The sequence below is a fragment of the Acanthochromis polyacanthus genome, chromosome 9 (genome assembly GCF_021347895.1).
Source record: "Acanthochromis polyacanthus isolate Apoly-LR-REF ecotype Palm Island chromosome 9, KAUST_Apoly_ChrSc, whole genome shotgun sequence".
NCBI lineage: Eukaryota > Metazoa > Chordata > Actinopteri > Pomacentridae > Acanthochromis > Acanthochromis polyacanthus.
In genome coordinates, this window is record NC_067121.1 from 25,034,732 (window position 1) to 25,053,118 (window position 18,387).

At 39.8% G+C, this 18,387-nt stretch overlaps 1 protein-coding gene across 8 annotated transcripts in view; it reads left to right on the forward strand.

Annotated features, from left to right (window-relative positions):
* Positions 1 to 18,387, forward strand: part of tnr (tenascin R (restrictin, janusin)) — a 181,506-nt gene that overhangs the window by 89,775 nt on the left and 73,344 nt on the right. For 6 of the 8 annotated variants that reach the window (XM_051953974.1, XM_051953971.1, XM_051953969.1 and 3 more), the window contains one exon: positions 1,558 to 1,610. The gene's annotated coding sequence lies outside the window, so the exon portion shown is untranslated. Of the gene's footprint in view, positions 1 to 1,557; positions 1,611 to 5,535; positions 5,659 to 18,387 lie in introns of all 8 variants that reach the window. The other 2 variants (XM_051953970.1, XM_051953972.1) reach the window with 1 other exon arrangement.

The window sequence follows — 18,387 nt, forward strand, 5'->3', positions numbered from 1 at the left end:
AAAGAATATTATTAATTTGTTTCAATATTTTGCATTTCTATTTACCTGATGAGAATTTGTTTCAGTCTTGTTTGTTCTGACACAACACCTGTAGGGAGGAGTTCAGGGTAGATGGTAGGGTCTACAAAGACGGTGACTTAGACATGAGAGTCTGCTTTTCATTTCCCCTTCGCTTCCAATATTCACATTTTGTTTCTTTGTACCATCATAGTATTTTCTACTATGGTTCCCAGTTTATTGCTTTGGTTTTATTTGACTTTATTGGTTTACTCCCACCATTCTAATCTGAGCTGTGTGAGCAAAGAAGTAGTGAATATTAAACATTTGTATGCTGGATGCAAACAGAATGCCAAAATGAATTCCAACATTATTCTGTGTCTGTTGGATGTATAAATAGTCAGTTGTTCTCTAATATATTTGCCATATGCCGTTAGTGTTTCTATGCTGCTCTTGTGTTTGCAGCTTGTTGTGCTGCTGTAAGTGACATTAGCAGTTTACCACCTAATGGGCTTAAGTAAGAGTTCAAATCAAATAATAATAGTCCTAATACTGCATATGAAGTGGAAAACTAATCGAGTATATAGTAATATAATAGAGATGTATTGTACATTTGAAAGTAATATTCAAATATGTAAACAGAATTTGCATGTTGATTTCCCTTATGAAGAGGACAGATGGAGATGAGCATCTCTGCCTCTTACTATGTTTGAAGAACTAAAATTGGAGCCTAGTTCCTTTGTTTATTTAATCAACCTTCTTCGCTGGAAGAAACCCAAGTGAAAATGACACCGTTTTCAGAGAATTTGCAATTCCTCTGAGCTGAAAGCAGCCCGGCCAGCAAAGCATGTCATTTTTATCTCTCGCAGGGTGAGTGAGACACCCTCAAGAGCAAACAGGGCTTGGTTTTTGTGTTCCTGTCGGCGTGTGTGTGTGTGTGTGAGTGAGTGAGCGTGCCTCAGGAGGAGCTTTACAGCACAAAAACCCTCGGTACCACACCAGATGAGGAACGCAAATGAGCACTTTTTCTTGGTCCACGTTGATAAAAGAGCCCAATATGTGCCTGTTCTTTCTCAGCAGGGGAAAGTGTACATACATTCACCTCTGCGTGCACTGTTGCTATGTGGGAGCTTTAGTTTGTGTGTTTATAGCGTGTGTGTGCGTGCCTTAAGTTTCCCTGCAGAGCCCCATTGTTCCTCTATCGTTTTAAGAGAGGCATCGGAGAGAGTGCTTGTTTGCTATGTGAATATAAATGCTGACTCACAATGCTAATTTAGCATATAGACACCGCCAAGCTATAAGCGACAGAGAAGACTTAAGAAGGCATAAGTGTGTGTTTCTACCTGTGGTTTGTATACATCTCAATTTGTCTTATGTAGCGTGTGGGAGTAATAAATACTTCTGCAGTGCTGGGGGTGTCATCGCCTGTGCGTCTTCACCGCCGAGCAATTTGCATTTCAAATCATTTCTAGAGAATGCTGTACTCTTTAGTCAGAGACAAAGCAGTTCAAATGTGTAATTGTTGTAATGCTAATTTAATGTGTCCCCACTGTTGGACAGGTGCAGAGTCAGAGAGAGACTGCCAACAAAGGAACAAAGTCTTCACAGAAAAGGTACGCTGCTCGCACACACGCACACAAACAAAGGCCCACACCTACGTGTCGAGATGCATTAATGAACATCCATATTTTTCCCTCTGGCTATAGTGTAATGTTCAATTTAATGGTCTAATGTTCCTTAATGACTGCTTTATGTGCATGGGGTTATTGTGCATCTATCAACCTGAAGCACATCTAATCAGACAATTAGCCCTCATCTTGGGCTAATTTCCATGTATGTATTCATCACCACAACTGGCCCTCTAATAGGAACACAAATGGATTGTCAGTTCTCCATCACACTGTGGATGCATGCACAAAGGTGCGCACACCCCCCCACACACACATACATACACTGCTATCTCTCAGCTTGTCTGGACCAGCACAGAAAGGCTGCTTTCAAACCAAGACAACTCTATCATGAATATTGTGCCTTAACAAAGACCAACTGATGCTTTATAGCTAACACAGGAAGTATGGACTGGAGTTACTGAATGTTTGCATGCAGGCTTGAAAGAGATTGTTCAAGCACATTGGCAAAACCTCATTTGTGTAAATATGCACGAGAGAGCAGGCAATCAGCTATTATTTTTTTCTTTCAGGAGATTGTTAAGATCTTATCATGACTTGTGCAATCATTCCTTTGTCTGTTCTGAGTGGGCAATAGCTCAAATTACTGTATAGTGAATGACAAATGTTTGTCTGAACCTGACCCATTTTGGAAATAATGTGGCTCAGAGCAAACCCTGTTGTGCCAACGTGGGTGGAGAGGCTCAGCTGAAGTTAGCTTTATGTTGAGTCACATTGGCACAGATGTAAGATACAAACTAAACCTGCTTTGACTACCTCTTATCAGGATTGCAAAGTGCAGTTTTGTGGCTTTGAATTGACAGAGTTGACCTTAGTTAAACATTTTTTTTATGTAGTGTCCATCTATTATAATACAGAGCTACATAAACCTGTCACTACAATTAAAGCAGTGTCTGTCCTTGTCTTGTTTAATGGAGGATGCTTCTTGGAAGCTTTGTCACTGTAGCATTGATATGTGTGTTTCATTTTTGCACTCTGGTTAGGGAATACGATGCACTGCTCTGCCTAATTACACATGGGTTAAACAGCTCGGCTATCTTCATCACTTAATTAAATTTTCTGCCCTGGGATCTGACAAAATAGGTACACAGCCTACTGTGCTTACACACTGGACCAGGGAGATATTTCACACAGATTTCTATTTTAAGCAGTGATTATCAGAAGTGTCGCAAGTGTCCTCGGCCTGTGTCCCGAGAGCAAAAACTTCAAACGGTGTTTTGTTCAGATAATGAAATTAAATCTATTAGTTGTATAAACAGGATTATGATGAAGAGCCCTTAGTTTATGCTCCGTGATTATTGTTTTTCTTGACATTATTCTTTGAATATAAATCACCTGGACATAGTTTAATGCTTCAAGTTTAACTGTAAGCTAAACAGCAATTTATACTTCTACAAATTAGTCATATAGAGTCACAAATTTTGATATGCCATCAAAATATGACATAAGATACAACATATTTCTGTTGCTCCGATTAAAGGTCTACTTTTACAGTGGCTGTCTGATTGTTTTATGCTCTTAACATTTATTCTGAATCATCACATGAGAGTGTTTTACTTGGAGGTTTGAGCTTCTTTGGCTGTGTTATGTTGTAACGCTGTGTATGCGGACACAACCCAGCCTTCCTGGAGGCCCATGCCTTTTTTCTGTCTGCATATAAAAGGCTGACACCAATAAATACATCCTAATTCGTCTGCAGATAAATTCATGTATTTGTTTTCTACAGTTTAGAATTGGAGCAAACTGAGGAAACAGTTTGGGGACATAACATCTTTAATGTCTTAATGGGATACTTGGAGAGTGTTGATAGCAGCCGACAGAGAAAGGGGAATTGAAGATTGGAGGAGTAAAATGGAAAAGGACGGGATGCAAAACAGAAAGAGACGCGAGCTAGTCACTGCCTGCTTTTTTGCGGCTCTGTTGTTGCTTTATTGCCAACCTTTCCACTGATCAAACAGTTTTATTACTCCTGCAGTCATTAAACATGAGAAGACGAGACACCCGCGGCACCAGAAATGATTTGGACTCTGCTAAATTACTAAACACCATGTGGTCAAGCACGCAGAAAGAAATTTGTTTTTAGAATGAGCCGCTTTATTCTGACTGAAATGGTGGGCGAAGTTGAACCCCACAACACAAGTGAAACAGACAAACGCATACAAATAAAGCAAAAGAAGATGAATAACGATGGAGAAGAGCGGGAGGGTAGAAAACGAAGCTGCAGAAGCTGTAGAATTGAGACAAGAGGTGAGAGTGACAGCAGTGGAAGCCTTTGATCTCAGGTTTCTAATCAATGGGGATTATGGTCTGTGTGCCTGTGTCAGTCCTGATTATGGCAGCAGCACCAGGAGACAGTGGGCATCCAGAAGAGCATCAGACAAACACAAGTCCCTCTTCTTCTAAAGAGAGGCGTCCAGGAAAATTCCAGCGAGGTGCATGCGATCAGACATCTGAAGTGTTTGACGGCGCTCAGAAATTCAGTGTGGAGATGGATTCAGCATTTGGAAAAATTTGAATTTGTGCAAATCTTGGTCACACCCCTCAATAGTAGAGCCTGTTGTACATCGCATAGTCAACCACACAGCTCTATTGTGACTATGAAGTGCCAACAACGTGGGGGTGTGTAGCCACTACAGGGAGTAAACATCGTGAATACATGACACAGGAAACCACATGAAACACAGCGCTACAGAAGACTATAAACTGCAGCATGAGGACAGACAGACCCTGGAGAACTACTTTAATACCTTTGAATGTGGAAGTCTTTCAACCTCCTCTGACAGCAGACGAATTTCACCGTGTATATCCAGGGAGTTAAGATTTTACTGATGTTTGAGACAGGTTGTTGGAATAGGTGGGATTATACGTCTATTGCTTCCCCCCCCTTTTGTCAGTACTCACGATGTGTAAAGCATAGAACATACCATATGTTTATATATAGGATGGGCCATAGGATTCCATACAGAGGAAAAATAAACATTTTATGTTGGACTACCGTTTCTATTTATACAATGTGCTCTGTATGATTACCATTGTTTTGAAAATACATTAATTCGTGTTTTCCACTGCTGATGAACTTGCATTATCCCTGCTGAAGTTATGCTTGTAATGGTGTTGGTGATACGTTCCTTGAGATGATTTATGTCTCGTATCTTCACCTGATAAACCATGGCCTTCAAGTGCCCCCAAAGATAGCGTCAAACACATCTTCTAGGGTATCTGAAACAGAAAAAATATACATTATACATTTTCCTGTGTATGGAAACTTATGGCCCACCCTGTATAGACAGTATGCCCCACCAGTCAAAAGTTTGGAAACACCTTTTCATTTTATGTTTTTTCTTTATTTTCATGACTATTGACATTGTAGATTCTCACTGAAGGCATCAAAACTATGAATGAACACACATGGAATTATGCAGTAAACGTATATATGAAATTAAGAATTAAAAAGAAATACTGTATGCATTAAACAATAGCAACCAAAAAGAACACGAAATGTTATAGAGAGCAAAAGTGAAATATGGTGTAAGAATATGACTGAATGTAAACTGGGTGCTTTAGTTTTTAGAGGACCTTAAGTTTTTGAAAGAGATGTATAGGAACCAAACCAAATCATGAAGTTTATTGCCTGAGTAGGTTTAATGTCAACGCACTGTCTGATTACCCTGTGGAAGGAAGAACTGCTAAATGTTTCTCATTTTATTCATGTGTACCTTCACCGACGAGACACTGTTCTATTTCTGATGTTGTTCTGTTAAGACTATGCTGTTGACAACAGTCAGAGCAGTCTGTCGCTGTGGCAGCATCTGTGCTAATGAAGTGAACCTTTGTGTCTTCTCCTCACTAGGCTATTCCTGGAAGTGATAGCATCGCAATCTGATGTCCTGCTACAGAGATGTAGCCAAGATAACCCATTCAATCTGACCTTATGTCCTCCTCTGCACTTGAGGTTTCTTCAGTTTGACCCAGTGTAAGCTCGATCAATACTGAATGTCTTAACAGTCTGTCCCTACCTCTTAAAAGCCTGACATTCCCTTTAGAAATATGGTTGTGATACTACAGTGGTTTTCTTAAATTCAATTTATTTACATAAAAATGCCAGACAACTGCTGTAATACTACAAGAGGCAGCTTCACAAGCTCTGTTTTGGTTTGTTTGTTTCTCTGCCAGTTTTTCTTCCTCCGTGAATGAATTAGAAGTGAGAAATGACATACTGTCTACGCAAATTGTAGCTCCACATGGATCAGTCAGATCAAACAAGATGATGACAAGAAATGAGGCACAACACAACTTACAATAGCATTTCCCCATGTACAGGTTCAAGACTAGTTTACTAAAGAAAATACAATTGCAGTGCAACCATTTCAAACAACGCAAACCAAAAGGGACACCAAAGCAAATTGCAACAAAGCATGCGGTTCTAATTTGGAACAGCACAAAGCGATCGAAACAACAAAACCAGAGATGGACCAGTACGCTGTAGTTCAAGAAATTGCAGTCAAAGTAAGTTTTTTAAAGAGTTCGGCTTGATCTCATCAGACAGGTTGTTCTGAGAGTCTTCCAGGGCCCTGATGAGGAAAGCCTGATAATCCTTAGTCGTCTGTCTAGACTGTGAAATGACCAAAGCAGTGCTGCCTCCGGATCTCAAGCTGTGCTTGGGCTCACAAGGGCTTAAAAGCTCAGATACAGCTGGGCGCTAGTCCAAGACATGTCTTAAAGGTAATGAATAAAATTTCTAGATGAATCCTTCATTGCTTTGGTAGCCAGTAAAGTCATGCAGGGGCCAGTCTTCTTCATGAGCACGCTTTCTGGAAACCTTAGGTCAAATACATCTAAAAGATGGATGAATACTTGATATTTTAGCGGTAAGTGGAAGTATAGTAAATCCAACAGCTGCTTTAAATAAGAGCAAAACCTTGGCCACAGATTTATACCTGAATCGGTCAGTGTAGTTCCTCCATACCTACCCTTGTAAAATGATTGCCAATGCACTTGACAGTTAGATTATCTGTCTGCGTTTCATGGCTGAAAATCTTCAGTTTGATCAGCAATGGAAGACTCACCAATCTGCTCCAACATTTTGTAGCTTAAGAGTCCAGTCATTACTCGTTCAATAATTTATATTTTGAGTCAGCCTGACCTGAGTCAGTAATGGAAGGCCTATCAATCTACCTCTTGTGGGACAAGCCAAGTACTAAAAACATACTAGGTTTTCCTGACAAAATAATACAGTCACTTCTCACGAAAATATCCAAGCATGTATTCGCCACACAGTGTAATACGACAATACGTCTTACAATTGGTCTGTTGGTATAGATGTTTGGTAAATGTAGGGTTTTACTGATAATGGTCAATAAATTATGTTTGGTTGGATTTTTTTTTACAGAGAGCTCCAGACAGTCAACACTGAGCATGGTTCCACTAAAAGTATACAATACATTTCTGAAGGTTTCCCATTATCTCCTCTTTTGTTTTGCTTTGCTAACACACACACACATACACAACCAAAAGGTACTCTAAAGGCATACCAAGTGCATTTCAACAGGCACAGGCTAATGGTACATTTCACTTACAGCCATGGCCATAAGTTTGGACACAGCATGACTTACTATGTCTGTTTTGATGTCTATTACAGAACATAACTAATATTTTTTGACAGCACCAGTTTAATTAGTCAACAAATCAACAAGGGATATAATATTATCAATAAATTCCAACAATTGGAACAACTTTGTTCCCAAAACATAATATTAGAAGAAAATAACAAAAAAATGCAGTACTTTCACAACCGAATTTGGTAAGAATAACAAAATGACACCAAACGCTTTTGATGTTTGTTTGTTTTTTTAAATATGAAACTTAATATAGTTCTCAGGAGTTGTGTACTGTATTGTAAATGACAATTTTGTGGTATTTTCTAAGATTCACAAGCGTCATGGTACTTGTGTCCAAACTTATGGCCATGGCTGTAAGTCATGAATTAAAACAAGACGAGAACATAAAGTCACAAAAGTCATGATTAAGTCTACCCCAGCATGAAACATGGTCATTATTTGTCACTACAATCTTATTTATGTTTCCCCGTCGCAGTGCTACCACTGGATTTAGACACATGTTTTATTAAAGCAGGACAATGTCACCTCAAATACAAGCCGTTACCCATAATAATGAAACATAATGCCATTTGGGCTTTCAAGTAACTCACTTATTGTGGTTCTCTGCCATTGAGCAGTTTATTTGGTAATTGAATACAATTTCTACTGAGCGCCAGGAGCACTTCCTCCTTCGCTGTTGTGGCATTGAACAGACAGCAGCAACAGAAGAACGTGTCAATCCTTTTGATCCCTCGTAGTTGCTTTATCGTCCCTGCGCAGCTTACGGTATTGGATTGTTGCTGCATTTTGTCTGTCATTTCAGCCCACCTTAAGTCATACAAGAGAGAAAAACAGATAGCACAGGTGGGAGGAGGATGACTTTGCCCCACCTTTTTACTGTATATGAAAGGTACCGGAGAATATGTTGTCATTTCTGTCCCACAAGAAACAAAAGCCTTTGAAAGGAAAAGATGAAAGGAGAGAAATGGCTTACCGGAAAGGGAAGCAGAGGGACCGGTAGACAACAACAGCTCATGAGGTGACAGACGGGAGGTTTTTGAAGTTTTGGTCCATTTTTCTTTTAGGTCATGCCTGAGCAAAAAGATAGGGGGAGAGAGCTGAGTGAAAGGAAGGCAACGAGAGGCAGAGGACTGCAAATGCATGTCAAACTCAGGCACTGTCAGGCTGTTTCATGTGTTTTGTGCAGGTACCATATAGAGGAAAGACAAAATGAAATAAAGCACCACTTTGTAAAGCGTACACACAGCTTTTGCACTCATGCATAGAATAGCAGGAAAACTTAAAAATGAGCAAAAATAAAGAAGTGTACAGCTGTGAGCATAAGCACAAGAAAATGGAAAGAAATGACGGGTTTGTTTTAGCTACTACTGAATGAAACTGCGTGAATTTTATTTGTGACATGCAGAGCAACCTTTGGTCTAGTTTGCTTGCGCCTTCTACCTTCATATTTTTATTTATTTATTTATTTTTTGTCCTTTCTAAAATGACCAGCGGGCAGCTCTGAAATGGAAAATGAATTTGCTAAAAGCCATGTATTGTGTCAGGCCAGAATAGAGGAGCAGTGGGTATTCGGCGGCAGCAGACAGTGAAAGAGAAAAAAAAATCTTTTCAGTTCCTCCTGACTCATAGCTCAGTGAACTCAAAAAGACTTAAGCATTTACCTTCACTCCAAGTTTTTAACCATCCTCTGTGTCTCTTTCGTTTGCGATGTCTCCTCTGCCCTTTTTCTAGACCTCTCTCATCCACTTTCTGTCTCTTCCCCCTGTGGTAGTTTTTTTTTTTTTAATTTTATCTTGTTTGCTCTCAACCACTTTTGTGGTTTCAGGGCTTTTCTTGTTTGGTTTGTCTTTTTGTTGTTGTGTTCCCTCCTTTTATCTCTTATTCCAGCATCTATCTGTAGTTGCACTTGGCCTCGTTTTGTCTGAAATTGTCACGATGGGTCTCATTTGTGAAACAAATCTTTCCAGGATGCAGGAAAGAGCTGAATCTAAAACAAGTTCAAATCTGAGTCAAGGCGAAATACAGAGGGGACTGCAAAAATGTGTATCTTTGAGACAGTTTTGAGTGTTATCTATCTGAATCATGCAGATTCATGAGTGGAATCAAGAATCAAGAGTGGTGTACTCTTTAACAGAGCAGTGCAGAAAGTAAATTGCATTTTGGGCTTGTGCATGCACTTGCTAAAAAGAAAAATTACAATAAATGAAAAACTTCACTTAATTGGTTCCACTTGTCATCTGCACGTCATCTTTCGCAGACTGGTGCTGCAGAGGATAAATGCTCATCTCACACCTCTATAGTCTTTGTTTTTCAAATCAAACTGTTGGCAGGGCTTTCTTCATTGTCTACCTCTGCTGTATCAGCCGTGGAATTTTGTTATTAATTAGCAGAAACAAGCAGTAAGAGTAATCCTAGAATAAAAAGAAAGAACTTCTGAATCACAGACTAAAAAAGAGATACATTCATAAGATCAAATTCTTTGTAGCACTTTTTACTGCGTGTTATTTCAGTTCTTCGTGTGAACATTTGTTTACATGTTCCTTGATAAATGGATCACAGTGTGCACTGTGGAGCAGGCAGTCATCGGTCGCCTGAGGTTGTATTATTTGCTGTAGAATTGAATCCATTTCTTTGTCCCATCTTTGTTCCGACAAAGCCCTGAGACAGAGGAAAAGACTTGTGCAGCCCTCAGGATGCGGGAGCAGCCAATGAGCAGAGCCCAATGGTCCTGAAAGACAAGGCAATTTGGCCAGAGTGATGGGAATAATGAGAAAAGCATCGTAATGTTTCTCGAGTCCAATTTACAAGGTGGAGAAAGAGAGATTGAGTGAGAGACACAGAGAGAAAGGATCCGATGCAGGGATGTACAAGGAATAAAGGAACACAAGAGACTGGAGAGAGAGCGAGCAAGAAGGCCTGGTATTGGTTTTATGTTCATGTTGAGGTGGCTTCACATTAACCTGTGCAAATGGAGGTTATGGCTTTACTTCCATAGGGTGAGCAAGGACGGGATAACAGGGCTTCTGCTGGAGAAAGGAGGAAGAAATAAATGAACGTGGAAGAGAGAAAATTCAGTCTCCTCTTCTCTACAGTATGTAGCTCTCAGTCAGAAAATCAGCATCTCCAAAGGAGCAGATTTAGTGTGCACAGTGAAAAAAAGACTTTTAGGGATAAAGCAAATCCTCAGAGAAAGAGAGAAAATGAAAACTCTGTCAGAGAGATAAAAGGAGATGGTGAAAATGACAACTGGAGATAATGAAAAATGAGAGCAGCAAATAAGAGAAGATGGACCAGCATAGAGCAAAGGTGATTTTCTGGAAGAGGTGAATAAAATCATTTGGAAGAGAAAGTGTGAGTACGGCAGAAAATCTCTCCTCTCACCACATTATGACACAGCAGCGTGACGCTGCAGAGCAGTGACAACACTGCAGCAGCTGGGTGTTTGGTGCCCCCCTGGTAGCCGTACAGGTCTGAGACCGACATCCAACCTGCAGCATCTTAAATCAGAAGCAGCACTTGATGGCTTCCTTTTGCGCTCATTGGCCATGATCACAGCATCTCAAACTGACTACATCTCTTTATCTTAGCAGCTGAGGATGCACTGGAGATTACCACTACAGCTGGATTACAGAAAGCGATTGATTCATAAATATTTTCACTGTCCTCCCCTGGATCCCATAAAGGAACGGTGACAGTCAAATGCTCCCAAGGCTGATTTATCTGTTTTTGCAGGGCCTCCAGAGGGCCACAGAGAGGAAAGAGACTACGTACACAGATTGAGACATATGTCTACAGGGCAGACAGTAAACACTTAGTCAGGAGGCAACAGTCTAAAAAGCCCTGTGGCCATGGGAAGAGAGTGGCGCACACACACCAAGCAAGAGGTAATGAAGCTTTCCAGTGTGCATCCCTTCCATAATCCAACGGGGATGTTAATCTCTTGTGGTTCCCTAACGGCTAAACACACAGATACACACACCTACACACTTTTTTTTCAGAGAGAGCCTATGATCATGAGGCGTGTGTGGGAAGAGAGGTATTCAGTGGCTGCTTCTCGTTTCATGGTGCAGCTGGCTGGATGAGAGAGACTAGTTTAGCTGTGCTCTTTTCCTTCAACTTTCCTTTTTGCATCTCTTGAACCCTCTTGACAGATCTCTTGTTTTGTTTTATGTCATTATTAAATCCCTATAATCACTTTACACTGACTCCTTTCTGTAATAATGTTGTGTTATTTTTGTAACACACTGTTTCATTCTGTGAACACATCTTTTTTCATTTCTTAAGCTTTCCCCAGTTATTTTCTTCTTCCATGTCTAATACTAACTTCCCCAAGTCAGCGACACTTTACATTTATTGTCTGTGTATAGATAACTTATGCAGATACAGAACACTGTGCTCCACCAGGTGTAAATGCAGCTGGCACAGTGGGTTTTGAGAGAAAGCCCACGAGAACCGAAACGTCACGACCCATTGTGAAATTTTGCTTTCCACTCAGCTTCACTGAAGAGCTGCTAACACAATACACTCCCACAAGTCGTGGCTGGTTTCACTCATCCGTGGTGAAGGAACCATAATGGATGAGGGAAGAAGTACCGCTTATAGCAGCTGTTAATACTGTTGCGGTAATAAAAACCTGTCGCTTTTTTGTTGCTTCCTACAAAGGCGTCATGAAAGACAAATTTTGACAGCTCCGGTGAAAACTAAGAAGAGGCTCTACAGCACCATGGAGTCCTGTGTAATTCTGTCGACACCAGTGACCCCCTTTTTTTTCCTCTTACGAAACTGTTGTTGAACATATTTTTAACCACCGCATTTTTATTGGAAAACAGATCCAAGTTTGAGTGTTGAAAGAATGCCTCGATTTTTAACTTCTTCGTCAGGCAACAACAGTAAAAAGACATCCAGAGCAACAATATGTCGGTTGTTTTTTGTGATTTTGCGATGGTCTAATTCTGTCTGAAACATACTAAATAGAAGGATGTACTATCAAATATATTTATATATCAGATGTATGAGATCATTAGATTTTTTTTTGATATTGCAATTTGATTTTAGGTTTTTAAAGTCAAGCCTCAGTTTACCATTAACTGTGTAATACACTTAAAACATGCAATGGTGAATTTTCAGATTATACCAACAAAGGTGTGACTGTCACACAGACGACAACACAAATGTATAAAACCATTGAGACAACAGTTTAAACCTTGGGTCAGATGTGCTGCATAATGCATACCCTAAACTTCAGCCTTTGCAGTTTGCTAATTGCACTGTTTTAAATTGCATTTTTGATTTGAAATCGATTAACTGTTCAGCCCATTAAATAACAATACATGCTTTAAATTAAAGTGCTAGTTTTAAACTTGCTAATATATCGCCTATCTGTAGTCACCCCTCGTGTTTCTGGGCCACATATTTGTTCCAATCATCACCAAAACTGCTGCAGATGACCTTCACACCAAGCTTCACAAGTGTCATCAAAGGGATCTTCGATTTTTGAAACTCGCTATTGCTGCCAATCAAATTCAGCAGCAAGGAAGTTGGATCATATCTCAGGAACTGTTTCATGTAGTGACATCCATTCCTTTGGTTGCCGACAACACAAACTTGCATCAGCAGACCGCTGAAAGGCACTGTATTTAGCAAAAACACATTTTTCAACACCATTTGATGTGCTAGCCTTATCAAAGTGGTTGCTGTGTCTGGAGATATCAACCAACCAAAAGAAAGCAGTTACTCAGTTACATTTAATCAAAAGCCTTAAAAATGTATAATGGCTGTAAACATTGTCAAATATTCTCCAGATTTGACATAGCTTGGCCCCTAATTGCTGCTTCGAGCTATATTTATGTACGTGTTTGGTATTATTTTATTCCACTGTTCTTTGGAATTGTATTGCATATAATGTCATTGCTAAACTGAAGTTAAATGAAAGGATTACTAATAATCCAAGCTGTTCTTCTTCTTGTTTCTCATGAAAAATCCAAAAGTTATGCTGCATTGTTGTCCTAAATGTATAAAACCCCATCAGAAGCCACAATGTTGCACCAGGTGACATGATCCTTCTTTATGCTCAACAGTAATTTAGAAATTTATTTTTGAAACATCTCTATATAGTAAGAATAATAAAAACCTTCTTCCGCTTTAGAGACTTACAGTCGGTGGCGGCTTCATTACACAAACGTGCTCGTTAACTAAAACTGCAAGCTCCTCTAAACAGTGAGTAATGTGACAGTGGCCGAATTTAATAGATGTACAGACTGGGTCAACAGGTTCAGTTAATGCTCGACTAGAAATTACAATCAGCGAGATGTGAGATCTAAGCAGCTGCTGTTGTTGCCAGATGGAAGATGCAGCCCATAAATTTATAGTGAATTAAGTGACAGTGAAAGCCATACAGTCAGTTGCAGTTCTGACTTTCAAAAGAAAAAAAAAACAACTGTCAGTGAGAGAGGTCAAAGGAAAACAGCGAGAATGAGAGACATAAGGATGTGAAAGGTCACTGAGCCATCTCTGTATGAGTCAATAAGCTCGACAATGTGGTTAAACAGGAGAGCAAATATGTGGCGGAAAAGATGAGAATCCGCGATAACGTACAGGAAATGATAAACTGCATAATCTAATTATAAATACCCAACTCCAACATCTGGGAGGTGAACTCAGCTGAGGAATGAGCAGATTCTATTACCAGCATGATCGGCTTTTAACCACTACAGGCATTCTAAAGTGTTTACAGAGTGTTTATCAAGGCCACAAGGCCATACATATAATCCACAAAAAGGGTAAGTAAGCTTTAAATCAGACTGCAGTGCGAAGCATGAGCATCATTTGATAAAACCTCAAAGCGGCATTTAAACCTTTTACAGTACAATGTGAGCTTTTGACCCGGTGTCTGCAAACACAAATTGCAGTAATCCCACTGCAAGCTGAATTTTGCATTGCACTTCACCTCTTCTCACACTTTAGTGTAGTACAAGTTAATAGTGAGTTATCATGCCAAATTTGATTCAATTCGGTTTTATTTATACAGCACAGATTCACAACATGTCATTTCACAGTGCTTAGCATAGTGAGGTACAGATCATACGAATTATACGAATTCATACGAATCCAGAGTTGCCTTTGGGTTCCCGATGAGCGACAGCGGGAAGGAACGGAGAAACACTAAGAATGGTGAGGGGAAATAAATACCTCCGACAGAACCAGGCACAGGGAAGGCGGCCATCTTCCTCGACTGGCTGAGTGAGAGTGGGGATGGGTGAGGGGGATAAATACAGGGTGGGGAAGCAAAAATATCCTATTGACAAATTTGAATGTCCTGCCCAAACGGTGAGGATAATTAAAACAATAATTAAAATCAAAGTTCCTTACTTTTAATCAATCTTTTTAGTATTTGTCAGACCTTGGTGCATTGTGAAGTGAGCAAGCAACAAGCAAAACGCAATAGGGTTTGTGATCTCCTGGATGCCCAAATCCCTCAGAAAGACATTGCCAAGATTGTTGGCATCAGTGAGAGGACCATTCGCCGCATCCAGCATGCCAGACAATCCAGTTTGGGCACCAGGAGATCTCCAGATGGCCCTGGGAGTCTTGGGCTCAGATGGCAATAAGATGCCCCCCTACTTCTTAAAGCCAGATCAGAAAATTGGGGCTGATGTGTACTACAGAGTTCAGAGATACACCGTTTTGCCCTGGCTGAAGGCCACCTACCCTGACAACAACTATGTGCGGCAGCAAGATGGGGCTCCTGCTCACACATCAATCAAGGTCCAAAAGTTCTGTGAGTAGAATATGGCGAACTTCTGGCCCAAAGGCATTTGGCCCCCGAGCTCACCTGATCTAAACCCCCTGGATTTTTTCTGATGGGGCGCCATTGAGTTGAGGATTAATGCCACCCCTCATGCCAATGTGAGTTTACTTAAGGCTGCATTCTCCAGGGAATGGGAGGCCTACCCCAAGGAGGATATCAGGAGGGCCTGTGCCTCTTTCAGAGGCTTTATCGAGGCCTTCATCATGGCTGATGGAGGACATATTGAATAAACATGTTCTGAAAGCTTTAAATTTGTGTTCTTTAAGAAATCAGTGCAAAATTCCAAAGAATAAAAACGTTATACCCATTTATAGTTGTTTTTACCTGACAGAACATTTTTGCTTCCCCACCCTGTATAGATAAAAATTGCCTTCAGTTAAAAAAAATTCTGGTTCACTGGTGCTCCGTGACATGTCATTATGTTATAGCAGTTTGTACAGTGACTTTTAGTCCACAGAACACACTGTAAAATAGCCGAGTTCATCAGTGATATCCTTTTTTAACAGTGGCTGAGCTCGGGGACCCGAGAAATGTCGACCTTTTGAGAACAACTGAGAGTTCATGGATAACTTAAGATGTCAGGTTTACTTCTGAGTGCTAGAGCTGCTGGGAATCCCCACAGGTCATTTTATCAGATCCAAAACAAAGGCAGTGAAAATCTGTTTCACAAGTGTGCAGACCTCTGCTGACAAGCTGGTATAACTGTGAGGAAATATGCTTTGGATCACTTCCCATCTAGCTGTTTTGGCTCCCCACACTCATGGATGTTTAACACGTAAATCCACCTAGATACTATACAAGGTGCAGCAGAGCTCAGATGGTTTGTAGCAACAAAAGTGATCACCCTTACAGGTACAATCAGATCAAAAACCAGACATTCAGGAGCTGAGGGGAGGAGCAGAATCAATAGGCTGAAAAAGTTCAATGGAGTTCTCTAAAAGCACATAGGTATGCTGTGCATTTAACCGTCTGATGAAATTCTCAAGGATACATAATTTTCCTTACAGCCCTCTGCAAAATAACATTTCATATTTCTCTTAGCCGTGACAGATCAGAGAAATTATTATTTGTATCAGTTGTATCACTGGCAGCTGGACTGGTGTGGTGCAAGAAACGGTGGTGAAATGTGAGATTCACTTAAAAACGTCTTTAAAACATCCCAAAAACTCATTTATTATTTGGACATTGTAAATATAATATACAAAAAACATTACATGCCTTTTTGATATTGTTTCAAATGTTTTACTTTTACATATATTCAAGATCCAGTTATTTGGGATTTCCAAAATGCTTTCCAACTCCAGCTTTAGTGTCGACTGTATATGATAGAAGTCTTTCTGAACCACGTGACGAAGAAATAAATTAGTGTCTCATTATAATTACACTGTGCATTAGATTAAATTCTCTTTTTATATCGACTCACTTGCCCGTAAACCACACTGTGAATGAAAGAGAAAGATATTGTCAAAGACTGAAGCTCACCTCAAAGAGAAATGTAATCTAACAAAGATGAAAAAAGTACGAAAGACAAGATCAAAGTAATTTTTTTCTCTTTTTAGCATCGAACTTTTAAGAGCGATGGTTTTTGTGATGATTCGTTTTATAGTTTCGGATATTTTGCCAAGTAGCCTGTTTTGTGTAGGCTGAATATTTTACCTTTTCCTTTGTGACATAAAGTGTCCTGATGGTTTTTATTATAATTGGAACAGGCAGTTTCATTTCAGCCTTGCAGGGGGTGAACTCATCCAATTTCTCTCAAGAAAATCACCAGGTAATACATAATGTGACAGCGCTGTTTCAGAGCGTCCTCAAAGTCATTGAATTTATATTTTCTAGCGCGCACAGAATATTTAGCCATGAATAAAAGGCAGACGTGAACACACATACACACATTGTTTACTGTGCAGCTAAATAACATCACAGTGTTTTTTTATTTTTTGTACCTAAACCTTCAGAACGTATTTCCAGATGGAGAGGCTACATGCTGACAAATTAAATTACCTTCAATTCACTTTAACTGTTATTAAAATAAATGACTTGATACATGACACAGGGTGCGTTTTCATGTTTGTGTGCACGTGTTGCTGTGCATTCTCCCATGTGTATTTGTGCTTATGACTGCATTGTGTGAGTGTCCTGTGGATTCGAAAGTGGTTATCAGCGCACTCGGTTTTGTGTTGGTGCATGTGCTCCTCTTAGAGCACATGTTCTCTTTCCTGGGAAAAAAAAAGTGAGAAAATTAAGCCAGTTTTTAATGCCTGAAGCATGTTGATTCTCTCCACTCTGAATGAGTGGGTCTGTCCTTAATTGAGCCTCCGTGAAAAACCTTGTCTTGTTGTGCGTGGTGATGCTTGTGGGCATGAGCCTGCACCATGACCCAGTGACTTAAGTATAATCTTGTGACTTTGAAGCTCTTTCAAACTTTCATCACTGCCAGTGTAAACCTATATATAGGGTTGTTATTTGCCCTGAAGGAAGACATTTTGCATGCATACGCTAGACCTTTATCTCTTTTGTCTGTAGTGAGATAAAAAGGTTGTGTGACACTTTTATCACACGGTACATCTATTTTTACTTTACTTCCTTTTGTCAGAGGGAAAAAAAAAGAAGTCTATGAAACTGGTTGAAAATTGAGCCTGATATATTGGCATGGCTGATGCTATCAGCTACTTTTAGCTACAGCAGATCTCTATTTTTTACAGCTGCAATGCACATTACTCAGTATCACCACAGATTTATATTTATATGAGGAGAGGTAGTTGAAAGTCTGAGTTTCACCTGTCCTCTTTCGGCAAGTTATTAGGCAAATATGCAAAAACATAAACGAGCAAATCATTATTAATATGAATAAGACTCAATCAAAAAACTGTCACTCTGCACCTGCAAAAAAAAAAAAAAAAAGAAAAAATGTTTCACTTGAATCTAGCTGCAGTCCACATTGAATTAGTCTCCTTGTGCAGCAATCCCATCGCTCCTGCAACACTTTCACCACTCCCTGGAAGTCCTATTATGTAAACATGCCAACCACCATCTACGAAAAGAGCTGAATTTCCACAAATTTGTCAAATCAGTGGACCTTTTACTCGTATAATTGCTGTTCTCATCAGTAGATGAAGTTGCCCAGTTGTTATCTTAGATGTTTAGATTTACATTCTTTGTGTATTTTCATTCTCTTGTACATATATTTTTTAGAGAAGTTGCAAATATGTTGTTGTCCTTATATTATACTAGTGTAGCTACCATATTTAGCTAGTCTTGTCAGCATTCTTGAACAGAC